This window comes from Lissotriton vulgaris, chromosome 4_1 (genome assembly GCF_964263255.1).
Source record: "Lissotriton vulgaris chromosome 4_1, aLisVul1.2, whole genome shotgun sequence".
In the NCBI taxonomy this organism is placed as follows: Eukaryota; Metazoa; Chordata; class Amphibia; order Caudata; family Salamandridae; genus Lissotriton; species Lissotriton vulgaris.
Genome location: NC_141691.1, coordinates 1,771,453,818 through 1,771,479,690, shown reverse-complemented (window position 1 = coordinate 1,771,479,690; position 25,873 = coordinate 1,771,453,818). Strand labels below are relative to the sequence as shown.

At 46.5% G+C, this 25,873-nt stretch overlaps 1 protein-coding gene across 2 annotated transcripts in view; it reads right to left on the bottom strand.

Annotated features, from left to right (window-relative positions):
• The window catches only part of RIMS2 (regulating synaptic membrane exocytosis 2), a 1,859,827-nt gene that overhangs the window by 731,339 nt on the left and 1,102,615 nt on the right, over positions 1–25,873 (bottom strand). The window lies entirely within an intron of this gene.

Genomic DNA, 25,873 nt, shown 5'->3' with positions numbered 1-25,873 from the left:
TACTACAGACAAGTATATGTAAGTATTATTTACAGTTATCATTCTAATAACCTTATTCCTACATCTAAGACACACACACACACACACACACACACACACAGCCCCCCCCTCCTCCCCGTTGGGTCGAATCAAATAGTAAAAGAGGTACCTGTTCCACTACTGTGTTTTTGAGATGTGTGTGTAGATAAAAAACAAAGGTTAAATTAACGTTATAGTTACATGTGATAAAAAGATCTGTTTTTGTTTACAAAAAAACCCCTTCAAAACTCACTGAAAAAAACAAAGGTTAAAGTAATGTTATACATAGGTGAATATGTCACTGACAACATTAACGCTTAGAGCGAGAAAAAAACACAGGAATTCACCACTTGCACCACCGCCATGCACTGCTTCTGACCACACATATTACCTCACTCGTGATATGTTCTATGACATAATCTTTGACATCACTGATGACATCTCAAGCTACTAATGCTGCTCACTCTGGGTGGGAGCAATATTTTGGTATGTTTGGGAAACAGATCAAAAGCCTGCTCTCAGCCAGTGGGAGCATTTTTAAAGCTACTGCCGGCTGGGAGAAAAGTTTGTTTTTGCTCCTGCTCGCGGGAGATTCAAAAATATTCCCACCAAGCACACACAGGTGTCCCTGCCTGCACAAGTGCGGGCAGGGAAACCGAAATGTCCGAGGGTGGGTCCGCCCTTGGGGGATGCGGTCACCGGGTGCCATTAATGGCTCAGGCAGGGGAGGCCACGCAGCTCTCTCCCCATTTCGAGTAATTTTGGCACGGGGTGGTCTCCTGGGTCCATTAGAGGCTCAGGGAGGGGGGTCACCACACCAAAGGCTAGTATAGGGGGCAGTGCACCCCTTCCAATTAATAAAATAAAGCGTCCCCAGTTACCATTTTGTTTTTCACAATCCCGCGGGAGTCCCGTGGGATTGTATCCTTACAATGCCCCCTTAATTTTTTTTTTTTAAAACATGTTCATGATAGGAGTCTAAGTCCTCAAGTCCTATATTGGCTGCTAGCAACTACTTTCTCATGTTCATGACAGCCAGTCAGAGCTCTAGCCCTCTCGGGAGTCAGACTACCGGGAAAGCGAAATCACCCATAGGGATATAAAGCTCCCTGGGCCAATCATAAGGCCTAATTTTTCCACTGGCGCTTTCATTTTGAACCTTAATTTCTCATAAGCTACTGAACGGATTTACACACACAACTTCCAAATTTGGTGTAATTCCAATTAGCAATTTTTGCGGTAGCCCTTCATAAAGAAGTCTATGAAAAATGCATGGGGATTTTGTGTTTTGGGACTCCCCCTTTTTTCTCAACCCCTGCTTGACGGATCACCCTGAAGCTTTCTATGCACAAAAAAGTAAAAAAGAAGAACCTTTTTGAAAAAGTTTGTGGAGATTTCTAAAACGGAGCAAAACTTGCCAGCAATACAAAAAAAACTTTTCCTATAGAAGAGATGAACTAAGTATAAATACCCAGTTGCATAATTATATATATATATATCTATATCTATATCTATATATATATATATATATATATATATATTTTTTTTTTTTTCACAAAGATGTTATAGTGGAGTTTTGGTTGCATATTAAAACTGAAAAACTACTGAAATATACAAGATGTGTTTAGGAATAACACCCCATAATTCGCACAACAGACATGCAACCCATAACCTGAACACAAGATGCAGTGCTACTGCCCTCAATCTTGAAGTGGCAGATGCAATTGGAAATGTCATAAATAATCTACAAATTAGATTACATTTCATATTAGCTTGAACACTAAGAACGTGGTATTATGTATTGGTTGGAGTATGTATTCTTCTTTAATTATGTTGGACTTGTAGGTGATGTTACCTATTCAGAATAATACTGTCCGGTCATAAGACTACATTTGTGAAAAAAGGTTTCACTGTCAGAAAAACTTTCACCACTTCATATTTAAGTCTGACAGAGACTAGACAATTTTAAGGGACTGTTAATCAGAGTGAAGGAGGGTTATAAGATGAAGTATAAACTTTTGACTAGGAAGGCAGAAGTGTATCATGTTGTTGGGAGAGGAGATGGTTCACCCGCAAAAGGTTATTAGCCGTGTACCTTGGCCACACTGGCATTTCTGTGTACTTTTTGATAAGGAGTAGTGCTTGTTGTTTTTACTGCTAGACCTGCTAGTGACCTGCTGTGGCATTGCTTCGGTGATGCTGGATTTACAGTTACATTAGTTCATGAGGTCATAAGGTCACCTACACCCAAAATGTGTGGTGTGCACTGAAGTGGCATTAAGGAGGACCCTTAGCAAGAAGCTAGGAACTTCAATGCCCATTATTTTTGTAGAAAATGTAAGGAAAACAAAAGTGCATTTACCTCAAATATAAAATGTAGCAAAACCTCGAAAAGTATTAATTATGTTATACAGCTTCCTGTTCAGAGGCCCTTCGCAGAAGGGGGTTCTGACCTCGTGGAGTCCTCATCAGTTTCAGCTTCCAGTGGTGTCCCGCTGGAGATTTTTTATTTCCAAAAAAGAGACTAAGTCTGGACGTGGAAATCTTCCCCACAACTTCGTCTGGTGGCCCCCCGACAACAACACCTTTTCCTCAGATACCGCCTACAGCCGGGCCCTGCTGAACTTGTACCTTCACAGACACTTTTTCTCAACATTTCTTCTAAGTCCAAGTATAAGCACTAACTGAATCCAACTCAGGCTCCTTAGTGGTTGGACATATTTTTTGACTTTGACCCAATCTTGCGAAACTCGATGTCCATGGTCGGTGCTTTAATGTTTGAAGGCACTGGTTTTTATCATAAACTTTAGTATTAAATGTTTTTCTTGATTATCATAAAAGGACAGGATACATTAGAACCGACAAGGGGTCGCGAGTCAGTTCAGCAACCGACCCATCGATCAGTGGAAGGGGAAGGTACCAGATACTAGCCATGTCATGAGCAAACAATGTTATACACAGCAAGCCGCCTACAACCCGGAAAGTGCCGGCCGCGTCATAAACACATTGAGGCTAGGAAGCATCCCCCCTACCCACCGCCCTAGCTGCACCATGAGGGGCCTAAGTCCTCTATCAATGTTACTCAGTCTGAGACTCTCAAGCCTCTCTTCTTGCACCTTCCCATTGCCCTCGTACCCCAAAGTCAGCCTTTGGCACAGCGCATCTCAGTCCCTTAAAACAATCGAAAAGAAGAAAGACCCCTCCCCAACATTCCCTTCCTGGCCTAACATCCAGCAACCCCACTCCCCTCCCTGTTGCCCCTCTCCCCCCATCCACCCTACCCTCCCCCCTGTGGTCCATGGTCCCTAACTAGGCTCGCCGTTGGTCTCCTCCATTCTTCGGGGTTGGTTCAGGCTCTCTCACCGCTGGTTCGTTCTCCGTCAATCTCAGCAGTCGGAGGTATTTCGGACAGGTTACCTCCGTGAACTCAGAGGCCAGTAAGGATAGAAATGGCCTCCACAGCTCGACATAGCGCGCCCCTTCCCCCCGCCCTAGACAGTGACAATCTTTCCATACCCAGGACCATACAGAGGCGGTGGAGCCAACCCTGGTGTGTGGGGATTTGCTTCGATCGCCAGTGCGCCACAATATTCTGTATTGCTGACACCAGCGCGATGGCTATCAGACGCCCCCTCCGTGATCTTAAGGGGTAGGTCACTGCATTAGGTAGCCCCAAGAGGACGTAGGAGGGAAAGCGTGGGATTTCTGTGTCAAAGTGGGTGTCTACTTCTGATAAAATCTGGCCCCAGTATTCCTGTAAAAACTGGCACTCCCAGAGTACATGCACTAGCATGCCAACCTGACCACAGCCATGCCAGCAAAGGGGGTCCTTGCCACTGTCCATTTCATACAGGCGCTCGGGGGTGTAGTACCAGTAGGTCGCTACTTCGTGAGTGTATAAGTAAGCCCCATATGATAGGCCGAATGGCGCCCCCTCCCACTCCTTGTGAGTAAGAGATCTCCCCAGCTCCCGTTCCCAGCGCACCCTGCCTGAGTTGTATGTGTATCTGTGTTTGTGCATGAGCATTTTATAGATGTCTGAGATCAGTTGTTTGTCTGTGGAGCAGGAGATCAGCCAACGCTTGAAGGTCGTCAAGCGCCTATCCGCCAAGGACCTCACCGCCGCGTTGAGCGCCCAATGTCTAACCTGTAGGTATCGGAGCCTCTCGGATTCCGGCAGGTCGAACTCCTGACGGAACTGCGGAAAAGGAACCGCGCCTTTCGGGCCATAGATGTGGTGGAGAGCGCGACAACCCGCCTGCTTCCACCGTGCAAAAGCTTTTTCATCCAGACCTGGTTGAAAGTCCGGGTTCCCAATGATGGGGGTGAGCGGCGATGGGAAAGTGGTGAGTTCTTGCCTAACCCCTACTCGGTCCAAGATTTCAAGCGGAACACGTGTGATAAAGGACGCATAGAGATTATGTGGCCTATGTTCTCAACGCATGAAAAGGATCTCCTGTAGGGTCCGTCCGGCGACCGCTTGGTCTTGAAACAGCCAATGTTTCCCGGATTCCCATCTAACACATTCCGCCAGGAAGCGCAATTGCGTTGCTTGGAAATACGTTGCTAAGTCTGGGATCCCTATCCCGCCTTGTTCTGGAGCCAGCATTGCTATCCGGAGCTTCAGACGGGGTTTCCTCCCGTTCCATATAAACTGTGACAGTTCCAACTGCATTAATTTGATCCAGCCTAACGGGGGCAAGGGGGATTGTGCGGAAGAGGTATAGTACTTGGGGAAGGACCGTCATCTTGATGGCCGCTACCCTGCCCAGCCATGATAGTCGGTAGTACCTCCACTGTCTCAACTGGCGCCTAATTTTCTGACTCAGGTGGGAGTAGTTAATCTCTGCGGAAGTCGGTAGGGAAGGCGCCAGTTGTATCCCCAGCTTTGGGACCGACTCCGAGGCCCACTGTATGGGAAATTCCGCTTGTAAGCAGGCGCGCGTGGCCGTCTCCAGCGACAGGTCGAGGGCCATCGACTTGGTCATATTAACTTTGAATCCCGACACCCGGCCAAACTGTGCGAGGTTAGCAAAGCACGCCGGGAGGGAACTCCGGGGTTTGGCGAGTGATATCAACACATCATCGGCATACAAGCTTATGGTGTGGACGTCCCCCCTGAACTTGATGCCCTGCACCTTCGGGTCTGACCGAAGTAGTTGTGCGAGAGGCTCCATATAAAGGGCAAACAACAGGGGGGATAATCGGCAGCACTGTCTGGTGCCCCGCTCAATCCCGAACCTGGAGGACGTGCAACCATTGACCCGGACCGTGGCAGAAGGGAATTTATAGCAATTTAACACTCTGGTTCGGAATTTGGGTCCCAAGCCAGCCTTCACTAACACCCTGTCGAGGTAGGGCCAGTGCACCCTATCCTATCGAAGACCTTCTCAGCATCGATGGCCAACATCATGTATTCACCTTCCGTGCGGGCGACCTTTTCTAGGAGGTGGAAGGCTCATTTGGTATTGTTAGAGGTCTGTCGTTCCGGGATGAATCCGGACTGGTCTGGGTCGATCAGTCCCCCCATGCATGGTCCCAAGCGGGAGGCGAGGATCCCGGTGTAAAGCTTGAGATCCACGTTTAAGAACGAGATAGGTCTGTATGCTCCACACTCTGCAGGGTCCTTACCGGGTTTGGGTATCACAGCAATAGACGCCTCCAGTAGGTCTCTCGGGATCGCACTCTCCTCCGCAAAGGAGGTAAAGAGTCGAGCAAGTAGTGGGGCCACCTGTCCAGAGAATGTTTTATAAAAGCTCGCCGGAAAGCCGTTCGGACCAGGAGCCTTGCCCAGTTTGAGGCGGGAGATTGCCGCAATCACTTCCTCCGGTCGTATATCTCTCTCCAGACCATCTGTCTAGTCCTGAGTTAGAGTCGGTAAAGGGATGGCCGCCAGAAACTCTGCCTCCGCCTCTGGATCCGATGGGTCAGCTGCGTATAATTTCGCATAGAATGCGCTGAAGTCCCCTGCTATTGCATGATCTCCCCTTACTGACAGACCGTCTGTAGGAAGGTGGCTACCTGACTATGGTTACCCCAGATTTTTTGCCTTGTGTTTAGCTGGTTTTCGACTTAGTTGGCCTGGTTCCCTGCTAATCAGGGCCCCAGGCTATCTGCTCTCTCTGTAAAATGGATTCCATGTACCCTAGGTGCATAACTAGATTGGCTTGGGTCACCTTATCAGCCCCTGTACATAGCACTATAGGTGCCCAGGGCATAGGTGCATCCAAGGCCTACCAGGGGCTGCAGCATATCTTTTGCCACCCCTGGCTGGCTATCTAAAATTGACACAACTGGCTGATCACTCAGCTGGGGCAAGGTGGTGTAATCACCCCTTGCTTAGATATAGTATGCCTATATCTAAACCTATCTGGACACATATAAACCTGTGAGCCACTCCTATGGCAGGCCTTAACAATCCTGAAGGCAGAGTGCGTGGTTTAATGTGAGATGGTGCTCTAGCATGAGCTGAGCCTGTCTGCAGCTGTCGGGACCAATTCCCTTAGCTGTTCCGGGATAATGCCAAACCATATACTATTAAGTGCATTATAATCCTCGCGGTTATATGTCAACTTTGGTTTGGCTTTATCAAAACATGTCGTGTAAGGTGTCATACGATTTGGAATACTACCCCCTCGCCAGTCCTGGCGACGGGGGTAGCATTCCACCCCTCTAGAGGGGACGACATGTTACTTTTGCTAAAACGCGGTTGATTTTTAAAAGAGCCTCAGATCCACAAAATGGATGCTTCTGCCACAGACACATGTCTGACCTCCTGCTGCTGACCGAAACTCAGCAGAGGAGGCCTGGACAAAGGATTTCCCGTCACAGGGAGGTGTGACACCACCCCAGACAGGAGATAGTGGATTGTAGCAGGGAGGTTTGAATGAAACCAGACAGTGCCTGGGGAGCACAAGGCTTCCCCTTGCATAATCCGGTCAAACCGGTTCTGGGGCAGCCCAGCCCCAGCTCCAGTGAGACCTGGACAAAGAAAAGGGGGTGTAACCACCCCCCTTCCTGGTCCCACCCATAGGGGAGGGACCTAGCAGGAGATCCACCCCTCAGATTGGAATAAGAGTGGGAGCAATGCCAATGCAACTCAGATCATCCTGAAGAAACATAAGAAACGAAATCTGGACCCTTCGACTTTCTACACGACGTGAGAAGACTGAAGAATCTCCCTTGTGGTCAAGGAGTGACCACCCTGTGCAAACAGGCACCATCCAGCCCTCGACCCTTGCTTTGTTGCAGTTCCCGCCGGAACTCGAGCGACAGAGATCGACGAGATCAAGCTTGCCTGCCTTCTACCTGCCCGATCCACAGTCCCTGCAGAGCTGAGACCCGTGGAGGCGACCGGAAGCGTGGGGCACGCCATCTTGAAAAGGCCACGAGACGCTGACCGTGCAGCCCACGAGTGATCCTCGAAGCTGTGCACCGGGGTTTGAGAAGCCCCAGCCCCGAGCTCCACTTGCACCAAAGCTCACCCCTCCACACTCGACGAGTGCTGCGTGGGGCCCTTCTGCTTGTGTGCGCTCGACGCGTTGGCCCGGTCACTTGCCAGCTGGCTTGTGGCCCCTGTGCCGACGAAACTTGAAATACGACTCGCTTTTCTGGTTGCTCCAGATCTGCACCAGCTCCTGTGAAAAGGAGCCCCCACTCTGACCCTCCTGGTTCGAGTGATAAGCAATCTCCCGGTTCCGCGTGGATTGCTTTTGCCAAGTGCTGTTTGCTGCAATCTTGAAGCCGACGGTGCTGACGGCGAGAGCCTACGTGGGACCGATCGTGACCTGCTCCTGGACGTCGCAGATGCCCCAGAGCCCACGTGACAGCGGAGAGAAGCCTATCGACAACCGCCTGATTGCGCCCGACATTGCCTGGTTCCGTCCTGGTTCCACCCTGGTCACTGCTGAGTGACCCAGACTCTGTCCCCTCTGCTTTCAGGTATTTTCTACTTCGATCCACCCTTGGATCGCACCGGACACTTCTGCTTCACATCGCCTGCAGCTGCAACAGCTTCAAGCACCAAGAACCTGCGTGTCAGAACCCGACGCCACTTCGACCCTGTGCACCCACGGCCTGTGGGTGAGGTAACATTGCAACGCCGGTGTCTATACACTGGTACACACCTCTAGGGTCTGTGTCTAAAGTTTTGTGTTCCTAGGTTCAGCGGAAGTATCTTTTAATTCACTTTAACTGACTTTTACGCACCATTGACAGTGCATTGGTGCGCGCCGCACTTTCCGTGCTGCACCCGTCTCCTGTGGGCTACTCCCGACTTCAGCATTGCTAGTCCTGACTGCTCCCAGCGAATCTCTAGGCCCTAGGCCTAACCACTGTTCGATAAGTGTTCCTTATACCATTTTTTTAGTATATGGTCTGAGTGGCCACCCGCCCTCATCCATAATTGTGCAACTTTATATGTTTTACTGTGCTTTTGATTTAACGCTTGTGCCCCTTTCCTCATAAAGAGTACTGGGGAGTAATTTAGAAATAAATACATATATTTTTATAATATATACTTGTGTGGTGTCCTTTCATTTGATTACAGGATTGTATGTGGTAAAACAGCTCGCTTAACACGACCTCTTAAGTTAAGCCTTTAAGGCTGCTTAGTCCATGCTACCACTAGGATAGCTTGTCTAACAAGGTTGACTTACAACCAGACATCTTTGGGGTTTGTTTGGACTGATACCCAGTGGTTCCAGAATTGGAAACACTACATATCAGGCCAACTTCTCACATTGGTGTGCAGCGGTGCGGATTTGAGCTTGCTGTTTGTTTTACCATTGCAATCTTTATCAAATTGAAAGATCACATCAAGTACCTCTAGGTACATATAAATCAAAAGCTTAGCATATTAAGTTCTACTGAACTTAGTAGTTGTAGATTAAAGGGATTAGCACACCCTGACTACAACTCACTAGCAAGGTACAGTAGGAAACCACTTAGTGTAGGTAAGTGCATCACTTACACCTCACTAGCAGTCATGTCTGATACAGGTAGAGCCTCAGGCTCTGCTCCTGTAATAGTTGATCCTATAGGGACAACATCCAGATATGACAACCTTAGCCACAAAGACCTGAGTGCCTTGTGCACAGCCAGGGGGCTAAAAAAGGGCAGAGGCCCTACCATTCCTTCCCTAGTAGCTCTCCTAGAAAAGGATGACCTAGATAAGGTGAGTCAGGCTCCCTTAGAAACAAGTGAAGGGATAAACTCCCCTGAGAATGAGGATCTTCCTGACAATGAAGTAGAGGAGGAGGAGGAAGAGGAAGACTCTGATTTAGAAGAGCCTGCAGATCAGGATCAGGGGGGAAACCAGGTACAGGTTGCCAGGCTTAACCAGGCCAACTTGGACCTACATGAGAATGGAGAGGGACAGCACCACTCCAGATCTCATAACCAAATTCTCCCAGGCAACAGGAGGGTGAGATCTCTATCAGGGGACTCTCATCTTTCTAGTGCCTCAAGAGAATCTCAAAGAGGGATGACTTCCTCCCAGAGAAAAGAGCATAGGGCCAGAATGAGGGCTGTCCAACTCCAGATAGAGAGGGAGGAGGTAGCTCTGGCTCAAGCTAAACTTACCTTGGCTCAAGCTAAACTTACCTTGGCAAGGGAACAGAAATTAAGTGGCTTAGATGCCACTGGTGGCAGCAATATTCCTAAAGAGAAACCCAGGTCCTATGATAGTAGAAACCTGACAAAGATTGTGCCCCCCTTCAAGGAAGGGGATGACATCCACAAATGGATGACTGCTCTGGAGAGAGCCTGCATGGTACAGCAGGTTCCTGAGGAACAGTGGGCAGCAATCTTATGGTACTCCTTTTCAGAGAAAGGGAGAGATAGGCTCCTCACTGTCAGACATGAGGATGCCAGCAATTACAAAGTCCTGAAGAGTGTTCTGATAGATGGGTTTGGCTTAACCACTGAACAGTATAGGTTAAAGTTCAGAGACACCCAGAAGACACAGACTCAGGACTGGACTGATTTTGTTGATTGTGCAACTAAGGCTCTGGAGGGTTGGCTAAATGGCAGCAAAGTACATGACTTCACAGGATTGTATAATTTGATTATGAGGGAGCAGATCCTAAGTAATTGTCAGAACCAGCTCTTACACCAGCACCTGGTGGACTCAGATTTGACCTCTCCCCAAGAATTGGGAAAGAGGGCGGATAAATGGGTCAGAACCAGGATTAGGCCTAAGAATCAGGACAGTAACCAGAAGAAGGAGTCTACCAAGCCTCAAGATAAGGGTGGGGATAAAAGAAAAGAAAACACTTCCCCAGGGCCCCAAAACTCCAAGAAGGGGGGTGGGTCCCAAGACACTTCATCAACTGACAAAAAGCCTTATTGTCATGCCTGTAAACAGGTTGGGCATTACAAAACAGACAGCTGTTGTCCCAAGAATGGCAATAAAGAAAACATACCTCCAAAGCCAGCTCCAACACCTCCTGTTACTGTCAGCAGTAATCCCCCAGGAGGTGGGAGCACACCCAGGAATCTGGGTGGGTTTACCTTTGGAGCCCAGGGGGACCCTGGCCTATCCAGGTCCCCATCCCCAAATGATCTTGTTTATGAGACTGGCATGGGGTTTGCCAACTTCTCTGATTGCCCAAATACCTTGAGCAAATATAGACAAGAACCCATCATCAATAGTTTGAAAGTTGAAGCTTTCAAAGACACAGGGGCCAGCATCACCATGGTGGCTGACTGTATAGTCCCCTCTAAGCAACTTTTACCTGGTGCCAGATACCAGGTTACAAACATTGATGGCATCCATACAAATCATCCCATGGCAGTAGTAAGTCTCAGCTGGGGAGGTGTCATTGGCCCAAAGAGAGTGGCAGTGTCACCAAACTTGCCTGTAGACTGTCTACTGGGTAATGATTTGGAAATCTCAGCCTGGGCTGAGGTTGAACAGGAAATCCATTCTAGAATGGTAAACTCCAATGGAAAGGTTAGTGGGGCTGTACTGGCTATAGCCCCAATCCAAGATGTCCTTCCTGAAAAGGTTGGTAGGGCTGAGCAACTCTCTGCCCCATCTTTACCAGAAGCTCTTCCAAAACAGAATAGCAAAGCTGTTATGATAACAGCAGAAACCCAAACTGAGTCTCCTCCTGAAAAGGTTGGTGGGGCTGTGATGGCCACAGCCCAAACTCAAACAGATATGTGTGTTGTGAAGCCTGAAATGATGGATCACTCCACCCAAACTGAGAGCATGGAGGAGGAAGAGAAATCTCCCCCTCACCAGACAGTAGGACAGGATCAGCCTCCTCAGGGAACTGATCTTACCCCTGATGAAGGAACTGCCCCAGAGGTTGTTAGGCCTGGCCTGACAGAGCCTCTGATGGCAGTGGACCCTTCTCAGGTGGGATCCAGTCTGGAGCAGGTAACCTGCCCCTCTCTACCTTGCCTTAGTCAGCCCAGGGCTGCAGAGGACAAGAAGGACAGTGAGACCCAGAGGGCCCCCTGTCAAATAAAGCACCCCCATCAACAGATTAGGGGCACCAAAACTAGTAGCCCTAGTAAGGTGAAAACTTTAAAAACTCCTGAAGGAGCCCCCTTAAAAGTAGTTAGGGACCTCCCACAGATGGATTCTGTTGGGCACAGCCAAACCTGGGACCCAAAGGGCCCAAACCTGAACTGTCCCTCCAGCAAGCCAAACAGAGGGACCCAGCCTCCAGCTTTAGGTAGCCAGAGGTTGACCCTGAGAGCTCAGTGCAACTCAGTTGAAGAAAGAAAGGCCCACATGGTGGAAGATAATTGGAGGAAGTTGAGCCCAAAATTAGTGGAGCCTCACTTCAATACTCCATATCCAAACCAGCCTTTAACTTTGCATAAACACACCCAAGGTAGTGATTCCCTATGGTGGAGACCCTCTAATACCCCTAGGGTGAGGGACTGCTTAGTGGACCATGAGACAGGGGGTACCCATGCTAGTGCAGGTACTTCCTTATATGGCCACTCAGGCAATATAGGCTTACCTGGACAAGGATAGCCTTATCTCCTTTCGTTTGGGGGGGGGGTTGTGTAGGAAGGTGGCTACCTGACTATGGTTACCCCAGATTTTTTGCCTTGTGTTTAGCTGGTTTTTGACTTAGTTGGCCTGGTTCCCTGGTAATCAGGGCCCCAGGCTATCTGCTCTCTCTGTAAAATGGATTCCATGTACCCTAGGTGCATAACTAGATTGGCTTGGGTCACCTTATCAGCCCCTGTACAGAGCACTATAGGTGCCCAGGGCATAGGTGCATCCAAGGCCTACCAGGGGCTGCAACGTATCTTTTGCCACCCCTGGCTGGCTATCTAAAATTGACACAACTGGCTGATCACTCAGCTGGGGCAAGGTGGTGTAATCACCCCTTGCTTAGATATAGTATGCCTATATCTAAACCTATCTGGACACATGTAAACCTGTGAGCCACTCCTATGGCAGGCCTTAACAATCCTGAAGGCAGAGTGCGTGGTTTAATGTGAGATGGTGCTCTAGCATGAGCTGAGCCTGTCTGCAGCTGTCGGGACCAATTCCCTTAGCTGTTCCGGGATAATGCCAAACCATATACTATTAAGTGCATTATAATCCTCGCGGTTATATGTCAACTTTGGTTTGGCTTTATCAAAACATGTCGTGTAAGGTGTCATACGATTTGGAATACTACCCCCTCGCCAGTCCTGGCGACGGGGGTAGCATTCCACCCCTCTAGAGGGGACGACATGTTACTTTTGCTAAAACGCGGTTGATTTTTAAAAGAGCCTCAGATCCACAAAATGGATGCTTCTGCCACAGACACATGTCTGACCTCCTGCTGCTGACCGAAACTCAGCAGAGGAGGCCTGGACAAAGGATTTCCTGTCACAGGGAGGTGTGACACCACCCCAGACAGGAGATAGTGGATTGTAGCAGGGAGGTTTGAATGAAACCAGACAGTGCCTGGGGAGCACAAGGCTTCCCCTTGCATAATCCGGTCAAACCGGTTCTGGGGCAGCCCAGCCCCAGCTCCAGTGAGACCTGGACAAAGGAAAGGGGGTGTAACCACCCCCCTTCCTGGTCCCACCCATAGGGGAGGGACCTAGCAGGAGATCCACCCCTCAGATTGGAATAAGAGTGGGAGCAATGCCAATGCAACTCAGATCATCCTGAAGAAACATAAGAAACGAAATCTGGACCCTTCGACTTTCTACACGACGTGAGAAGACTGAAGATTCTCCCTTGTGGTCAAGGAGTGACCACCCTGTGCAAACAGGCACCATCCAGCCCTCGACCCTTGCTTTGTTGCAGTTCCCGCCGGAACTCGAGCGACAGAGATCGACGAGATCAAGCTTGCCTGCCTTCTACCTGCCCGATCCACAGTCCCTGCAGAGCTGAGACCCGTGGAGGCGACCGGAAGCGTGGGGCACGCCATCTTGAAAAGGCCACGAGACGCTGACCGTGCAGCCCACGAGTGATCCTCGAAGCTGTGCACCGGGGTTTGAGAAGCCCCAGCCCCGAGCTCCACTTGCACCAAAGCTCACCCCTCCACACTCGACGAGTGCTGCGTGGGGCCCTTCTGCTTGTGTGCGCTCGACGCGTTGGCCCGGTCACTTGCCAGCTGGCTTGTGGCCCCTGTGCCGACGAAACTTGAAATACGACTCGCTTTTCTGGTTGCTCCAGATCTGCACCAGCTCCTGTGAAAAGGAGCCCCCACTCTGACCCTCCTGGTTCGAGTGATAAGCAATCTCCCGGTTCCGCGTGGATTGCTTTTGCCAAGTGCTGTTTGCTGCAATCTTGAAGCCGACGGTGCTGACGGCGAGAGCCTACGTGGGACCGATCGTGACCTGCTCCTGGACGTCGCAGATGCCCCAGAGCCCACGTGACAGCGGAGAGAAGCCTATCGACAACCGCCTGATTGCGCCCGACATTGCCTGGTTCCGTCCTGGTTCCACCCTGGTCACTGCTGAGTGACCCAGACTCTGTCCCCTCTGCTTTCAGGTACTTTTCTACTTCGATCCACCCTTGGATCGCACCGGACACTTCTGCTTCACATCGCCTGCAGCTGCAACAGCTTCAAGCACCAAGAACCTGCGTGTCAGAACCCGACGCCACTTCGACCCTGTGCACCCACGGCCTGTGGGTGAGGTAACATTGCAACGCCGGTGTCTATACACTGGTACACACCTCTAGGGTCTGTGTCTAAAGTTTTGTGTTCCTAGGTTCAGCGGAAGTATCTTTTAATTCACTTTAACTGACTTTTACGCACCATTGACAGTGCATTGGTGCGCGCCGCACTTTCCGTGCTGCACCCGTCTCCTGTGGGCTACTCCCGACTTCAGCATTGCTAGTCCTGACTGCTCCCAGCGAATCTCTAGGCCCTAGGCCTAACCACTGTTCGATAAGTGTTCCTTATACCATTTTTTTAGTATATGGTCTGAGTGGCCACCCGCCCTCATCCATAATTGTGCAACTTTATATGTTTTACTGTGCTTTTGATTTAACGCTTGTGCCCCTTTCCTCATAAAGAGTACTGGGGAGTAATTTAGAAATAAATACATATATTTTTATAATATATACTTGTGTGGTGTCCTTTCATTTGATTACAGGATTGTATGTGGTAAAACAGCTCGCTTAACACGACCTCTTAAGTTAAGCCTTTAAGGCTGCTTAGTCCATGCTACCACTAGGATAGCTTGTCTAACAAGGTTGACTTACAACCAGACATCTTTGGGGTTTGTTTGGACTGATACCCAGTGGTTCCAGAATTGGAAACACTACATATCAGGCCAACTTCTCACACCGTCCAGCCCTCTCAGTTCCTGAACCTCCCGTCTCCGTGTGACCTCGCGTAATTTATGCGCCAATAGACGCCCGCATCTGTCTCCCCCGGTATAATATGCGTGGCGTAGTCGCAGAGCTGCGTATTCTGCTCTATCTAGATCTAAGACTGCAAGCTGCTGGCGGGCGACTCAACTGTGGCCATATTCTCGGGGGTCCCGTTCTCCTATGTATCTGTTCCAATTCTCTTGTCTGCCACGTGAGCTCATCTCTTTTGGCCTGACGTTCCGTGTTCTCCGCCGTCGAGACGGAAATAAACTCCCCCCTTAGGACAGCCTTCAGCGCGGCCCACTGAGTAGCCAACGAAGTGTCAGCATTGCTGTTATGAGTAAGGTAGTCTGCGATTACACTCTGAATTTTGGAGACCACCTCCTTCCTATGCAGCAACGATTCCCGGAGGCGCCAAACTCTACGCGAGGGCTGTGCCGCATGGACGGACAGGTTGACTGTGACCGGTGCGTGATCGGAAAGGGAAGCTGTACCTATGTCCACACTAGAGGCAAGCGCTTGGGTAGCTGTGGAGACAAGTAGGTAGTCTAGGCGCGCGTATGTTTTATGGGCGGCTGAATAGTATGTGTAAACTCTCTCCCAGGGATGGAGCATGCGTCAGAGGTCCACCAGTCCCAGATCCTTCACTCGGGCTAAACCCGCTGTGGAGAGCTCTCCCACCTGTGTGGTGCATTGACAGGATCTGTCCAATGTGTTGTCAAAAACCAAATTCAGGTCCCCGCCCAGCAGGAGGTGACGGTCCGTCGTGTCAGTCATGTCGGTGAGTGCTCTGTGTAGGAACTTTTCTTGGCCTTCATTGGGTCCATAGATCGTGCCCATCGTGTAGGTCACATCCCCCACAACAAACTTGTACACCAACAGTCGTCCCTTAATTTCAGCAGTTTTGCCCAGCACTTTGCCCCTAATTTTTTGTGCAACCAGAATTGCTACCCCGGCCTTTTTATCAGGGCACGAGGAGAAAAATTGAAGGGGAAATCTACAGGACCTCAGTTGGTGAGAATCCCTGGCCAGCAGGTGCGTCTCCTGTAGGAGGCAAATATCGGCCTGGGACTGTTCTAACTGGAGCAAGATTGCTTTGCACTTGACAGGATTGTTCAGGCCCCTCACGTTTAGGGTGAGGACAACTATCTCATCTGCCGTCATCTAGGAGAGGGTTACGGTGATTCTGCTGTGGTAGCCGTCATGTGTATTTCCCTGCAGGAGACGAAGACATATCTCACTCCTCCGAGCCCAATGCCCCGGGGTAAGGACCAATTCTTCCCTCAAGAGAACCATGGGCCAAACACTCACCCCCCACCCCAACCCCGCTCGCTCCCCCAACAACTGAAAACTTTTGTAGTCCATCATCCAGAAATGATGAGGAAGAAACCAACACGGGGTAGTCTTACTAGTCTATCCAGGAGCACTCTCCAGCCAGCCGCAGTGTGGTGAGAATGGGTAACTAAGCCACCAGGACTCAGTGGATCCCTCACCCCGTAGGGTCAGCACTCCCCTCCGTGGCCACTGCCTCTACTGCTGCACGCTGACCTGCTGCGATCTCCGTGGCCGGGGGTTTCTTCACTCGCTTCCGTCGCCATTGCTGGCGCCATTGGGGCCTGTGCTCTTCCCCCTCCGTCGTGGCTCTCTGGGCTTCGTCTTCTTCCTCGGGTTGTTCGATTCCCAACAGCCGGCAGGCCTCCGAGACTGACCGGAGCTGGTACTGCTTATTTTCCAGCCTGAAGACCAGACGGAAGGGGTGACCCCAGCTGTATGGAATGTTCTTCTCCTGAAGATAGGACATGACTGGTTTGAAAAGACGGCGCTTGTGTAACGTGAGGGCCGCCAGATCCTGGAACAGCTGCGGTGACGTACCCTGAAATGAGATCGGGTGCTTCTGTCTCGCCTTCTGCAATATCTCCTCCTTGGTGCGATAGTCCTGGAAACACATCAGTATGTCCGGCGGGGGTGCTGTCGGCGCACGAGGTGGCCCCGTCCTGTGTGCCCTGTCGAGTCGGAGGGCTGAGTCCAATGGCCGCCCCAGCACGTGGTTGAAAAGTTCTTTCGCATAGCGGAACACGTCTTGAGTGGCTTCTGACATGGCAACATTGCGAATACGGATGTTGTGGCGCCTTGAGCGATTTTCCAGGTCGTCCATGTGGAGCTGAAGAACCACCTGTTGGTCATGCAAGCGGATGATTTCTTGCTGCAGAGTCGCAAATTCAGTATCTTTATTGTCACTTTTGGCCTCAAGGTCTGCCACCCGTTCCCCTATGCCATCCATCTCGCACCGGACTTCCCAAATTTCGCTGGTAAATTCTGTCTTGAAGGTCTGAATGTTGTCATTTAAGGATGTGAAGAGGGATTCCAGAAATGCCTTTGTGATGGGCTCTGATCCGTCATCCGTGTTCTGCTCCATTTTCTTCGGGCCCGGCCCCCGTTGTGTCTTTCTGTGGGGGTGTCTGTGATTTCACAAAGAGGTCCTTCACCGTTTTGCCGCGGGTGCCCCTGCCAGCCGACATTCTTTGGCCCCTGTGGGTGTTCTGGTCAGCGTCCCTGTGCCCCTAAACTGTAGGCCAAGACTTCCTCCCTGCCGCACCTGCAGGGCGACTCTGGTCCGCCGCAGTGTCTGTGCCCACAGCCCGCCTAATCTGGCGCGGTCGCTCCTCTTCCTCTTGCCCGCACTCAGGGTTCGACCTCCACGCCAGTCCGTGCAAACTCCTGGGCAGCCGGCCACTTCCACTCACCCCCGAGAGGACAACTCTAGGCTAGCCTGTCACTGCCGCAGTCTGCATCCACTGTGTTTTCCTCTCTACGTCACCGCCCTCAGACTGGATGGCGCCTGACCCTGGTCTCATCGAGGCAATGACCGCCGACTCCGGCCCTCAAGTGATCTCTCATACCCCCTGGACGAGCGATACCGGCGACACCTATGCACCTTCAAGCCGCTTCGCCGACCTCACTGGGCTAACAGGACACGATCCACCGCCTCCACTTCCGGCCAGGCCTGTCCGTTGATGGTGCACTCTCCCTCGAGGGCGCCTCGCAGTCACCGGTCCCCCCTGTCAGCCTCCCGGGGCCCCCGCATGCAGGTCACCCTCCAGGCCGCTCCCCCTGCTTCGCTGGTCGTCTAGCCCGGCCCTGGAATCCCTCAACGCCGCTCGGCGGCTCCGCAGCTCCCCCCGGGTCTCCGGGCCCACGAGGCCTCACTCTGTCCCTCTCCGATCGCTGCTGCGGGTGTCAGCGCGACTCACCTGCGATCGCTCATGGGATGGGATTTTGAGATTAAGTTCTGTGAAGTTCTGAACAGTACTTGGGCGTAAAAGCCTTCTATTTATGGAGGTGGCCGTTATGGTGGAACTTGAGAATCTGCTTAGCAGTAATGAAATGTAAAATCATAATAAAAGTGCTTGTAAGGAAATTCAAAATCACAGATATAGCCTTATGAAAACACATAATCTTCTAGTATAGAATCATATGAGGTACCTAGGACTATATATACAAGTAAATATGATCTAAAAAAAAACACTGGAATGTGTACCTATTTGTTTCAATGTAAGATGTCAATTTTTAAAATAAAATTGAAAAATGTACTTACAAATATGTAAGTAAGACTTTAAATGAAATAGACTTTTTTGTCCTGCAGTTAGATTTTAAGACAAAGAAACTGTATAATGGTATGCATTATAAGGTAGCATGTAAAATTAGCCCCAATAGGTACATATTTGTGCTGCATGTTAGGCCTACCTAGTTGAATACCTTAAATTTGGAAATTGTTAAAAAAAAGAAAATCACACTGCTTTTCTTTTGCAATTGTCTTGTCTCAGAGAATTCAGCATCAGCACCAGGAAAACCATTTCGTATCAGCGTGATTCTCAAATATTTGGCTTGGTTCCGTTCAGAGGTATTCTTTGCATGATGAAAGAAACTGCACTCTCAACCTTTACATAATAGTTGTTTGCCAACTTACTAAGATATCGATATGAACATTGCTCTTTTTGACTACCTCCATTTGAAACAACGTTTATTAGAAAACAGTCATAACTTCCTCTTTAGAAAGCACCTACAGGTAGTTATGCAGATGGTAATCCAGCTTTCAAAATACAAAGCATAGTTAGAAAGAACTGACTTTCTACAGTCTAAGTGTAAATTATCAAACATTTAACAATGACAAAAATATGCTCAATCTTTCAAATATAATTGCTGTCCTGGTTTGCAGATTTTTGCTTATGTATGTATCTTCCACAATAAAGTTCTTTCATTCAGATTCTAAAAGCTCCCTCACAAGCCACTAATTTGTGCTACACACAATACTCTCGATTTAGCAAAATCACAAAAACAAAGTTTATTTTAATAAATCTGCATTAAGCATTTTCTATTTCACAGAACTGTTCATGGGACTTCCCTCTCCCTTGTAAAGCATGTGGTTTAATAGAAGTCACCAAATAAGGAACAAGCAAATGGCAACACATTAAGCCCAATTCGGAAACAATTCAAAAAGCTGCAAAAATAGGTTTACAGCTTCCTATGGGTGTAAAAGTTGCAAAGGATTGCAATTGTATATATTTAACCGTGATATGGAATGCTTCTGGCAAACCTTCGTGAATTCCCACTTTTGACAATAGGAAGGGATTTCTACATATACTTTACAACTGTGAATGCAAAAAGCTTTTTGCCTTTTGTAATTCATTTTTTTCAGCAAGTAAATAATCTGACTTCGTGGACATACCCCTCCACTGACCATTGCCTCCTCTGCTGCAATAAATATCTGTTTCCAGGGGGTGATTGGGTCATAATATGATTTGTGAATAATCAAAAACGGTTAGCTTTCTGGGTACTGCCAAACTTGCCAGTCTAATCCGGCCCTCGAATGCCCACTCTAAATTCATGGAGTAAGATTTACTCATGTGTAATATTACACAACCATGTAGTGATGCATGAAAGTTCACCTTTAGTGAATAACTTATGGTCTTAAAACACTTGCATTAACGCTTGTAAATTGAACTTACAAACACAAATGGCATCGAGAATGAAGTCCAATCAATACATATTATCTGTCTTTCCCTGGTATGGGACCTTGTCGCAGCGCGGGGACACAAGGGTTGTGCAACCATGCGCTTTATAAGCTTAAATTGATTAATGATATCAATTAGACTGCCGTGTAAACCCAAAAAGAATCTAAAAGTGTCTATCAAGATATTGTAATTCTTGATAACTGTAAGTTCACTAACACATGACTGTCTTGTTCTATTTGGGTTTAAAAAGTAAATTTCCAGACCAGTAATTTCAAATTCTATATGAATAGTACTAACACACTTCTAAAACAGAGCAGACATTTCAAGGGGTTACTGCAAATAAACGTGAGTGTTGACAGTTGGAAGATGAGCTGAGCAGCAGGCAGGCCGCTCGTGGTGAGGCGGCTACCATTGATGTTATGGACTTAATAAGTGTTTTAAAAAGAAACTACTCAGCTATGTCTACTTCTTCACCTCTATGCATGGAACTTCATTACAACATAAACTGAATTTAGAATCATGTTTTATGGAATATTTTACTCTCAGGTTTTTGAGGAAATTTAACATTAAAACTTTTGGTAAGTACACATTCAACTCCATGATATTTCCTTTGTTTAAAGAGATTTACATTTCACATAACATCTTTATATTTACACTTCAATTTAAAACAGCAACAACTCTGGTAATAAGCAAAGTTGTATAAAAGCAGAAAATAATCTATGCACAGAAAACGAATTACAAAAACATGCAGCAAACAAGTATTAGCACTGTCACAAACCTCTATTTGGGTTAGTCTCATTTAAGGGTTTACTACTGAAAAAAGGCAAGCAACTTGTACCCAGTAATATTAATGGCAAAGAATGAAACCCAAATAAAATAAATCAACAAACTTTAATTCCATACTAAGTTCATGGTCACAATACTCACACACAGAATGTGGAATGTCTCGTTTTTTTCCATCTTAAAGGTACAAATTACTTAACCAATCTTCCATTAATGTAGTCACTATCAGTTGGAAAATGCAATGGGGGTGTATATTAAATAATAACAATGTATTTAAAGAGACAACAACTGCTGTTCAATCTAATCAATAGCAGATTACGTGGAGTGTGTATATGTAGGTTAATGTAATGCCATGGTAGGAGTTCAGCTACAAACGGTCAACAAAAAGACAAAGATATAAAATGAAAAGAAAAACCTGAAAAGGAGCCCATTTTGTCAAATGACTGATAAAAGTAAAAACATGGGATGAGTATAAAATGAAATGTATCTGTTTTGATTGTGGGCCAATGCAAACATTACCTGGATAACCACTATTTTATGTGTCTTTCCTATTCAGTAATTATATGTAATTTGATTACAGATGTAATTCTTGTTGGTTTTCTAGACATCATCTGTAATTTCATATAAGAAGTCAAATAGTTCTCTCAAATGTAATGCAAGAAGGTTGAGTCATGAAATGAAATGAAATGAAATTAGATTTATAAAGCGCATGGCTGTCCAGGAGCGTCCCAGCGCTATAGAACAAGGAACAGCTGTGTTGGAAAACCGCCACTTAGGAGTCCAGGGGGAACAGGAACGTCTTCAGAAGCTTTCGGAACCTAGGATAACTTGGTTCAGTACGGAGTCTGACAGGCAGGGCGTTCCACAAAGTAGCCGCATTAACTGAGAATCGACGCCCCCCTGTTCGAGCCTTCTTGACTCTCTGAATTTTGGCTAGATTTCCGTGATCAGGACGAAGAGTCCTAGTAGCCTTATAGGGGTAGATGAGACTTCTTAAGATAGGGGGCCCCTTCCCCTGTAATGCCTTATGAACGATGCAGTGGGACTTGAATTTAATTCTCTCCCGTATTGGCAGCCAATGAAGGGCTCTGAGAGAGGGCTTGGCTGAAGATCTAGGGGACGTGCCGGTAGGCAGCCTGGCTGCCGAGTTCTGGACACGTTGGAGAGTATTGATGGTAGCTTCCGGGGCGGCTAGAAAGAGGGCATTGCTAAAATCCAACCTGGACAGAATTAGACCTTGGACCAGCAGCTTCCTAGAATGAGGTGGTAATAAAGGGAGGATCTTCCTGGCAGATCGGAGTAATGTCATATAAGACGTTAAATGATCCTCTCAAATGTAATGCAAGAAGGTTGAGTCATGATCATATTGCATCATAATATTTGCTTTCAGAGTTTTGACAACAATAATATTAAAATTATCTTTCATGTATCTGAATAAAATTTACTTTTAAGCAGATACATGCTAATAAATACATATTGCTTCATTTCATTTCAGTATTTCAACTCAACGTCAAGGATTCTTTGTAGTACAATAAATACTTCCTTGCTCCAACTTCTCTGTTCCAAGAGAAAGGAAAGACACTTAGAAATTCCTATCATGAGTGTGTTTGTCAGGAAAACTATAGATTCTCTGACACACATAAACCAACTGGCCATTTTTCCTCTCTAAAGTCACACAATCTTTATGATAATATGTAGTGTTTTTCTTGTTCGCACTTTTTTCACTAATGCCCTCTGTTGGTCATTTAACTTCAGATACGTTTTACTTTGTATTTTTTGTTTTTGTTTTAACGCTTATTTACAGAATGAAGTAATGTCAGTTTTCCAAATCTGGAACTTTCATTCCAATAAATGTAAAGCAAAGGATAAATAAGGCAGACATATTTTGTTTCTATGGCCACTTCAGGCACAGACAAAGATTTTTGATCTTATTATCATGACAACATAGATTATTATGATTAAGCGTAGATATATACCACCCAAGTTGAAGAGGTGTCAGAGCACTTTACATATAACTAGAGTAAATAATGGGTTACATCGAGATAGAGAAGAAAACAAGATGAACCGACAAACTCAATGTGAAAAAATCACTAAAACAACCAGAATTTGCCAGCAAAAGTGTAGGTAATTCACTGGCTCATGAACTGAGTGAACATATGTGTCTTAAGTTGTTTCCTGAAAAGCATCAACAATGTTAACTTTCTTCGGTCTACTGGAAGCAATTTCAATGCTTACACAATTGCACCAGAAAAGCACGCTATGCTGGTGACTGAAAGTGTGAATATGGGAACCTCCACTAATAAAGAGTCTTTAACCTTTAACCTTCTACAAAGTCCTTAAATGACTATAAGGTTAGGGTGGCTATTCTAATGTCAGGCCTTGTGACAAGGGGTGCATATTTTGAACTGGACTCTGGTTATAAAAGGTAATAAATAAGTGAGGGTCACTAAGAATAAGTATGATGTGTTCATATTTTTTGCACTATAAACAAGGGGGACTCTTTTACAATTAGCGTTACCCAAGCCTGAAAACACCAAGAACCTTTATCACCCTTTTGAGATGTATTCTATGAATGAGGTGTCTGATTTTTTACAGGATATGTAGATGTCCATTTGCAGCTTTACCTGTCCTATTTCTTGGACAGATCGGTGTATTTATATTTCTATGTAGGGTCTTATAAATAATGCCTCTGGTCAACATTTTTTGACTTTCCATATATTGTGCAGGATGTGCAGAAGATATCATGCAAAACAAAACAAAGCCCTGAGAATGGAGTTGAAATGCCAGTGAGGTGTACAATGTGATGTCAGCTATGTAATTACTTCACTGCACCAGGAGCAGATTAGGGGAGATGGTGAGGGATTCACAAAGCATGGACAAATGGTGAACCTAATTGTGAAATTTGTATTTCTTTTTTTAACATTGGGTCACCCACAGTGCCAACAAGACTATGTGTGACAGGTCCTATTCAAATAGAAACATGTTTATTGAAAACATTAAGGGGTCGATTCAGATTTTGGCCGGAAAACGTTCTACCTGACAGGGACCCATCAATATTTCCGAGCGAACCATACACACTCCTTCCAAATAGCTAAGTACGATGCGATGCTTGAAATTTACGACCAACTCGTCCTGAAATTATATTATACGTCCAAGTCAGCAGGAAAGCAGACTGACGTGATAGACTTGCATGAGACCGACTCTATGTCGCAAGCATCAACAAGACGCGACCGAGTCGGACGCGACCGATGCCACATAGTCAAGCATCTTGACAACCCAACAGACACGTACACGAACAATTACACACAGCCAAGCACATGTACGATGCGAAGACTCCATCTCGTACCAGTTGCACATGTTCTGGTGCGATTTGGAGCTAAAGTACGCCTCTTCCGAATGCTTTGAGCAGCCGGAAGAATAGCCCTGTACGACGTGTACATAATCCGCATCGTACTTGCGTTTTCGTAAACTGCTTGCGTGATGCCTCTGTACAACTCGGTTTCTGTGTTACCTGAGCCTGTTCGCTACTGACATAGTGCATGAATCGGAGCGGATGATTCGGTAGGATATTTGCCTGTTAGACGCATCGTACTTGTTGGTTTGTAAGAAAAACCTCCGGATACGATTCGGTAGTCAGGTAAGCCTACGAATAGCATTGGGAAGGCATTTTTAGTGACATCGGAATCGACCCCTAGGTGTAATAATTTAGTATGCAATTTATCAACTGCAGTAACCAGAACAGATAATGTTATTTATGCTGCTCATTAGGTAAGATTTTAATAAAGCTTTATTTTTATTTATATTGTTGTATTAGTACATTTTGTTAACAGAAGAGGAACAATCTTAGATTATATTAGTTATGCAATATTCTGCAAACAGCATACAGCTGATAGACCAACATGTGTGTCCGATCTAAGGTGAGGGTTTGAATGCTGAATAATCAAAGGAAATTAAAGGAAATGGATTACATTTTATTTTAACATTTCAACAATATTACTCTTTGCATCTACATGTACAGTTTGTGTCATGCACAAGGGATTAAATCTGTGCAGTGAGATAAAATCACAGTAAATAGGCCTTGACAGTGTGGTCCAAACGTATTTCTTTAAAAAAGTGATTCTATAATAAAATTGTGCATTGTGTTCTTAAGTCAGGTAGTCTCCATTGGGGGAATGGCATGGAAATTGGCCTTTCCACAGTAATAGCACATTCATGAATCTGCATTATTTCGAACAGGTGTTACAGTTAACAACTTATTTCCTATTCACTTTTAATTGAGAGAGACAAAGAGATAGAGAGCATGAGACAGGGATACGTGTGTGCGGAAGGACCATGATTAATAAGAAGAAAGTATCTAGCGATTCCTGATGAACCTCCCCTACCTTAATGTTTATGAAAAGCATATTACTCTTGCCATATGGTTTATGTAAACTTTATTTCCTAAATTATGAAGAAATATTTTTAACCAAAGCACAAAGGATTAAACATGTGCATTGAGAAAAAAAAATCTTATTAAATTAATCTTGTGTATTGCTTCAGTTGTTTTTCTTAAGAGATGAAAGCATGCAAACTGCACTGCAAAGAAGTAAACAGTGATTTTCAATAGTTTGGTGATAAAATGGAATCTGACCTTCACACTATATTTGTATTTGTATATTCCAATACAAATATGAATAATACAATACAAAAACCAGAGCTGCTGTCCAAATGGTTATTGTGGTGCAGATGAAAGCAGCTTCGTTGTGTCTTGTCCGGTGTGGCTTGTGTTCCTACAAGAAATGTAAGCATTTAAACCGGAATATGGGTGTACTAGTCAACCTGCACTGAGCCCTGGTTCCATAACAGGCTCCATTTTCAGATTTTACAAATCCAATGAAAAGTGTGCATTTATTTGTGTGTGCACACTCCCTTAGACATATATACATTCATACATACATATGTATAGATATGCACATATATATGTACAGACAAATGTATTCAGCCATCTATTTCTTACTAATAATTCTAAAGCCTATTCAAGTTTACATATAAATCAAATAAAATGGAGAACTGTATGCCAGCTGTCTCTTTAAATTCAATTGTTATAATCTTCATGCAGAATTCTGCAAGCTGCTTAAAAGATGACACATTAGTTGTTAGTATGGTTGAAAGCAACACACAAAAACAAAAAACAATTGGAAAACGGAACAAATGTATCGCTTTCCTTATATGCATTTTCCAAACCAAAACAAAAACAAAGAAAGTGTGTTTCTAACAGGCAGACAAGGCC